The 7500-nt window shown below is 38.4% G+C and overlaps 1 protein-coding gene across 10 annotated transcripts in view; it reads left to right on the plus strand.

Annotated features, from left to right (window-relative positions):
- The window catches only part of LOC128685375 (collagen alpha-1(XVIII) chain), an 836546-nt gene that overhangs the window by 248402 nt on the left and 580644 nt on the right, over window positions 1-7500 (plus strand). For all 10 annotated transcript variants that reach the window (XM_070082820.1, XM_070082822.1, XM_070082821.1 and 7 more), the window contains exon 2: window positions 859-1034. The gene's annotated coding sequence lies outside the window, so the exon portion shown is untranslated. The remainder of the gene's footprint in view (window positions 1-858; window positions 1035-7500) is intronic.

Raw genomic sequence — 7500 nt, forward strand, 5'->3', positions numbered from 1 at the left:
AATAATAATAATAATAATAATAATAATAATAATGACAACTGTGTCTTAACTGTTTAGGCTGCCATTTTGACTATTATCTTGGCAGTACCTTGAGTGTGTCTTAGCTCTCTTGATTAGCGTCTTGGCTGTGTCTTGCGCCAGGTCATATTCCTCTGCGACATATCTTCCCCCTTCCCTTCCCTTCCCTTCCCTTCCCTTCCCTTCCCTTCCTTTCCTTTCCAGCACCACATACTCCGCCTCGTTCCTTCCTCCCGCTGATGGAATGTGAGAAGGCAGAGGACAGGAGGAAATAGAGAGGGAAGGCAGAGTCATGATGATGGGTGAGAACAGTGATGACATAGATACTTATAATAACCCAGACTAAGTCTACTAAACTTATTTACTTTTTCCCATAAATATATTTTACGTGATACATTGTATGACGATGTATGACGGATCTAGATCCTGTCTACACACTTCTACTTTTTTCAGACTTATCTACAAGTACTTTTGCTAACAGGACTTTTTTTTACACCTTGTGTAAAGGGTTATCTGTATGATGAACATTAGTCAGGAAGCACTTGCCCTCTTTCCTGGAGAATATAATAATAATAATAATAATAATAATAATAATAATAATAATAATAATAATATTATTATTATTATTATTATTATTATTAGTAGTAGTAGTAGTAGTAGTAGTAGTAGTAGTAGTAGTAGTAGTAGCACTATTATTATAACAAAACCCTTCTTCTTATATTCAGCAATTTCTTTAAAGATATTTCAGCTCAATAATCGACTTCATTATGTTTCCGGAGGCTTATGTGAGAAGGAATCCACGCGAGTTTGAACCCTTAGTGTGTTATCGTTCTTCCACAGATCCCAGCGAGGAGCTTGACCTTCTACAGGCCATCGCCGTGCCCTTCTCCGACCCCTCGACGCAGTACTTCGTCACTGGCTTCGATGGTTTTCCCGCCTTCGGGTTCAAGGCTGGTGCGAGCATCAAGCATCCATATCGCCTCTTCATTCCTGAGCGCCTCTACAGGGAGTTCTCGGTGAGGACTCCACGCCAGATGTGGCATAGTTCTTTAACAACTCTGAAGACTGAATTACATATTAACTTCCCTTTACCTACGTCACATGTGTTTTAAACCCACTAATACATGCATACATATATGTATGTATGTAATACTCAAATGAATATACGAGTTTACACGCATGAGTGGGTTAGATAAGAGTGAATTGAAACGAATGGCTTTCGGGACCTGACGAGCTGATGGAGTGTGAGCAGGGTAATATTTTGTGAATCGATTCAAGAAAGCCTGTTAGCCAGACTTGAGTCCTGGAAATGAGAAGTACAATGCTTGCACTTTAAAGGATGGGTTTGGAATATTGGCAGTTTGGAGGATGTCTAAGCTGTCGTATCTGAGCGCCTCAGTAAAGACAGTAATTATAAATGAGTGATGGTGAAAGTGTTGAATGATTATGAAAGTTTTTTCTTTCTTTTTGGGTCACCTTGCCTCTGTGGGAAACGGCCGACGTGTTAATACAGACACTGTTACGCCCTTTGTTCACAAATTAAGAAGGGTCATATGATTAATATGTAATTTCGACTTTTTCACTTAATATTATATTATTGGTGTCTCTATTAGTAGCTAAAATAAAGATGCTTTGCTTTACAATATTATCCGGCCATGAATTATTTATTGATGTTGTCTGGTAGGATGTTTTGTGCCTCGCAAACTCCCGCTTATTCTGAAGTGACGTTGAGCAAGTGAGTTTTACTCCTGGTAGTTCATTCTCACCTCTGGTTGAGAAAACACCCAGCTAAGGAACTTTCTTACAATCTCCCTTTAAAAACTCCAGGAGAACCTTCGGGCCGAGATCTCTCTCTCTGAGCGAGAGACTGTTGACTCATGTTGGAAATACTTGGTGGATTACACCTGTGTAGTTATCCACTCTATGTAGCAACTTGGTAAATAGACTAAGTTTGTGTTCTATCCCCGCTGAAGTCTCGTGATAAACAGTCTCTAACCAGTTCCAACTGTTTACCTGGAGTTTACCTGGAGAGAGTTCCGGGGGTCAACGCCCCCGCGGCCCGGTCTGTGACCAGGCCTCCTGGTGGATCAGAGCCTGATCAACCAGGCTGTTGCTGCTGGCTGCACGCAAACCAACGTACGAGCCACAGCCCGGCTGATCAGGAACTGACTTTAGGTGCTTGTCCAGTGCCAGCTTGAAGACTGCCAGGGGTCTGTTGGTAATCCCCCTTATGTGTGCTGGGAGGCAGTTGAACAGTCTCGGGCCCCTGACACTTATTGTATGGTCTCTTAACGTGCTAGTGACACCCCTGCTTTTCATTGGGGGGATGGTGCATCGTCTGCCAAGTCTTTTGCTTTCGTAGTGAGTGATTTTCGTGTGCAAGTTCGGTACTAGTCCCTCTAGGATTTTCCAGGTGTATATAATCATGTATCTCTCCCTCCTGCGTTCCAGGGAATACAGGTTTAGGAACCTCAAGCGCTCCCAATAATTGAGGTGTTTTATCTCCGTTAAGTGCGCCGTGAAAGTTCTCTGTACATTTTCTAGGTCGGCAATTTCACCTGCCTTGAAAGGTGCTGTTAGTGTGCAGCAATATTCCAGCCTAGATAGAACAAGTGACTTGAAGAGTGTCATCATAGGCTTGGCCTCCCTAGTTTTGAAGGTTCTCATTATCCATCCTGTCATTTTTCTAGCAGATGCGATTGATACAATGTTATGGTCCTTGAAGGTGAGATCCTCCGACATGATCACTCCCAGGTCTTTGACGTTGGTGTTTCGCTCTATTTTGTGGCCAGAATTTGTTTTGTACTCTGATGAAGATTTAATTTCCTCATGTTTACCATATCTGAGTAATTGTAGTGAGTTTATGTATATAACTGATTATTAATGAGGGAGTAAAGGCACCTCATACTGTAGTTTATTCACTGTGCCAGAGATCCCAGAGATATATTGTGCTTGTTGACTGTATATGTAAATACTAAAGGAAAGATATACCTGAATTGTTCATGTCATACCTATAAGTAAGGTGCTTTTACCAATTATTTAACTTACTAAGTAAATCACGAAGCGTAGTATTATACTGAATGAAAACTGGATAAATCGCAAAAAATTGTGTTTGCAATAATTTCACAAAAATCATTCTGAACCTAATGATAAAAATATATTTCATTGTTTGTTTATTATTAAATTATTGTAAACTTATCTAAAATATATTTAGTTGGATTAGGCTAAATTAAATTGCGCTTGTTATATTAAGGCTAGGTAAGTTTTCTGAAGTTTTTAGTACAAAATTATTAATTTTTACATTAACATAAATGAAAAAAGATATCTTTAAACGTATAAGAGAATTTTAGAAAAAACTTATTTTTAAATGAGCTCTTGCTAATTAACCAGTTTTACCTGTTAGGATGGTAACTCCACAGGAAGAAATGTCGTAGGGGTTCTTAAAAGGAGATACCGAGGGTTGAAGATAGACACACTTGTTGGATGGTAACGCTATATTGTCAGACTGTGGTAATGGGAGATGGAGCCCAGCCTTGCCGTGTCCTGGCCTGGATGTCTATGTGCTGACTGAGAAGGAGGCAGAGGTACAAACGTACACATGCGCATCCCGTGACGTCACACAAACAGTCACTCGGCCTAAGGGGTCTTCTATATAAACACATGGATGATACTATAATGCTCAGCTAATCTATACAACACATGTAAGGGGATTCAGCAACTATGCTGACAGCTTGGTCATGTTACGTATGTCATCTCGACATACACTACTATCCTATAGGCTGAACAGGCAGGTGGTTCTGGGCTGATTCTATACAATAATAAATTCATATATAACTTAGAACTAATGGATGGTATCATAATGGATATTACAAAATGAGTTTTACGTAATGGGTGTTTACGTAATGATTTTTAACGTAATGCATTACAAACTATAAGAACAAATCATTGTACAATATGGGATGGAATTGATCGATTGATCTGTATTCATGCACTCTACGGATTCTGAGGAAGAATAAATAAATATATATATATATATATATATATATATATATATATATATATATATATATATATATATATATATATATATATACAAGGTGAAATTAACAGCAAAGGCATCTGGTGCACTCGGATCATTTCTGTCAAATTCTCAGAATACGGAGGGAATGTGAACACGAAAAAAAAAATTCTGAAAAACTAATCAGTTAATAACAAACAGTTGACAATTCACTTCATCTCAGACATCTAGTTATACAGACTATGTACATTTAAACCCAATTCTGCGAGGGTGAGGTTTACATATGCAGAATGGTTATCATCTCTGGGAAGATCGAATTCCTCTACAATGACTAACACATGCCTTGACTGAGGGAGAGTCTGAACGAGTATCTACAAAAGATACAGCTACATGGGCGATCTGAATGAGTATCTACAAAAGATACAGCTACATGGGCGATCTGAACGAGTATCTACAAAAGATACAGCTACATTCACTAGTGACTGTGGAATTACTAACTGGTATACTCTTCTGCTTGGAGTACTCAACTCAACTATTCGATACAGTAATTCTTGGCTCATTACAAGGTCACTAATGGGTGCTGGTGGCTTCACAGTCAGAATAAGATCTTCCTGGAGCAGGAATCGAATCACCAGAACACAAGGGATCGGTTCTTTCTTACTGGAGGAATGAACAAACTCGGTGGAGTGGATGACTCTCCCTGGTTGAAAAAAATAACGCTATAACATGCAGTATGAGCAAGGGAGAAGGAATCTACTATCTCTCACTGCAAGCACAGGAGAAAATAAATGAACACGGTCAACAATACTGATATTCAATCTGAGTCGCACACAGTGACACGATGTATCAACCATAAAGAAACTTCACTTACAAACGTTAACAACATGTGAAGTTACTCGAGAAATAACTTCTTACAATGCACTGATTACTGTCAACGAGGATGGGATCACCATCTGGAACACAAGGAACAACAACAGACACTCTAGTGAGAGCACTAGCCGCAACAGAGACGTCTTTCTGCATACGGCATGTGACATCAACAAGAAATGGCATTACTAGTTGCAAGTAACCGTTTTCTGACAAGGCATCCCCTGTGGAGTGTGAAGGCTTACTCAGCCCTGTAACAACTTCAGACAGTATTACCAAGGCTGGCTCCTCCTCAGGAAAATTAATGAATAGAAAAAGTAATAATAATTCACAAAGATAAACACTTTATTATTTATTAAAGCAAACGTAAAACAATAAAACATGAAAAGTATATAGTATTTGAAAGAAAAATGAAAAATTAAATGAATAAAATAACATTTGAACTCAACGCTAATATATATAGGGGTGTCTGGTGTTGGTGACACTGAGTGTTGTTGAAATCGTAGCAGTTGCTGATGATGGGGGGGGTCGCAGGTGTTGGTTACAACCCACCGGTTCGTTCTTCACATTATAGCCTTGAGTATTCTATCCCAATGACAGGAAAACAGGTTGTTTACTGCTGCAATGATGAGGGGTTACATCCTGCAATTTCATACAGGTGCACAGGTAATTAAATCCAAAAAGTGGAAGTCTCAGGACGTCAGTCCATCTCCATCAATTCTACTCGTTGATTGGCAGGTGACCCTCTCTGTCATCAAAGCTGGAAAGATAGACAGGTTACCCAATGCTTAAGAAATTACTCTCCATGATAAGTACAATACCTAAAAGATGTGGTGATTATTACAACAGTCAACTTAGAGCAAGACTGAAAGGACTAAGTTTATTATTGGTCAAAAGTGAAGCTTTCAACAAATAAATCCACTTGAATACAAGACAGGCATGTACTTACAGTAGTGCTGGGAGCTGTGATTCTAGTGCTTACTGTTTGGCCGGAGCCCCACACGTCACCTTTCGGAAGGGGGGGGAAGAAGGAGGGAAAGGGACAGTGGGAGCTTGACTGACCCTACCTTAACAAGTAGCCGGCAATCAAACAATTGTTACTATATACTCCCTCGCTACTCCTATCTATTGAACTTTTCCCTCACATGGAGAAACTACTACTTGAACTAGCAGTCATTGCAGGGATAGGCTGTGCACTCAAGGCAGTCTGAGTGTCCCCAGACACGTGAGGCAACGGAACACTATCCTGCAAGTCTGAAGGTGTAGGTGGAACACAGATGGGAGTGACAGAGTTGCTAGTGCCTGACCGCTCGGCTATGTTAATAAGTAATTCACAGATCTATAGGAACTTAATCTGAACTTCTCATTTTGCAGCACTTTAACAAATCTCAGATACAAGCTGTGAGAACAAACACATTGCTCAAGGGCTAGGTATTGTCTTTCAGTCAGTAAGGGAATATTGGTACTGTGGACTGATTCATATTGAATTTGACTGGCATGATACACTAAGTGAACATTCAAAATTGACTGGGACATCTTCTCAGTGAACTTACTGAAGGGCATAACTCAAAAAAAATAGAAAGAATGACACAATAAGCTTAAATGGGAAGAAAATGCTTAACTATTCTGCATAAGTAAATAAAAATTGACAGGTCACACAGTAAGCAAAGAAACTCACAGTCACAAAGAAAATACTCAACTGAACAAATAACATTTTGAAAATCAAGAGAACTTGTACTTTACTCAAATCTAATTTGCTCAAATTTTACTTTAAATTGAATGAATGGCACAGTGAGTTGTCTTTACTCGCAATGCAATAGAGAAATACACAATAAAATGATAAAATGGACTCAATAAAGCTTGTGCAAAAGAAAACAAACTGGGACACAATTCACCGAAATAAAATAAAATGGCACAGAAAGAATAAAATATTATGCACAGAACAGAGCATATGAAACTGCACTGAAATAAACTGTAGCAATATTGCAAATAACAATTGCTAATCAAAAAGTATTGCACAACACTGCACAAAATTTCTGCAAGAAAAAACTTTAAATGGTAACACAATGTTTGCACAAGAATTATTGCAAAATGAGTCAATTTGCAATAATAAAAAAAATATTACACACACAAGAAAAGAAATATATCAAGGAATGAACTGAGTGAACACTTTAACTCTTAACTACAACTTAAGCAACACTTAATAAACAAAAGAACAATTTACTTTAAAAGAAGAACTTAAAAATTGCACTAAGAGTGAATTTGTTCAATGAAACATGAAAAATAATAGGTGCTAAAACACAGAGCAAAAAAAGTTTGAACACTTACAGTGATGCAGAACACAACACATCAACATAAACACAATACTAGAATTTTCTTGCAATGAAACTTGATGTGTGAAAGCTTTGATAATAATGATTTCTTGCTTGCACAAAACAATGGCACTATTGTCTGTGGAAATAAGACAAATTAGACACTGGCTAAATGAAAAGAATATGAACACAAGAATGTTCAACACACAGAGAACAAAACAAGAATACACAAATGCTGGGAAAAAAATGTAACAGACAACACTGAGTTGCGATGCAGGACACAAC

Source organism: Cherax quadricarinatus, chromosome 8 (genome assembly GCF_038502225.1).
Source record: "Cherax quadricarinatus isolate ZL_2023a chromosome 8, ASM3850222v1, whole genome shotgun sequence".
Classification (NCBI taxonomy): Eukaryota; Metazoa; Arthropoda; class Malacostraca; order Decapoda; family Parastacidae; genus Cherax; species Cherax quadricarinatus.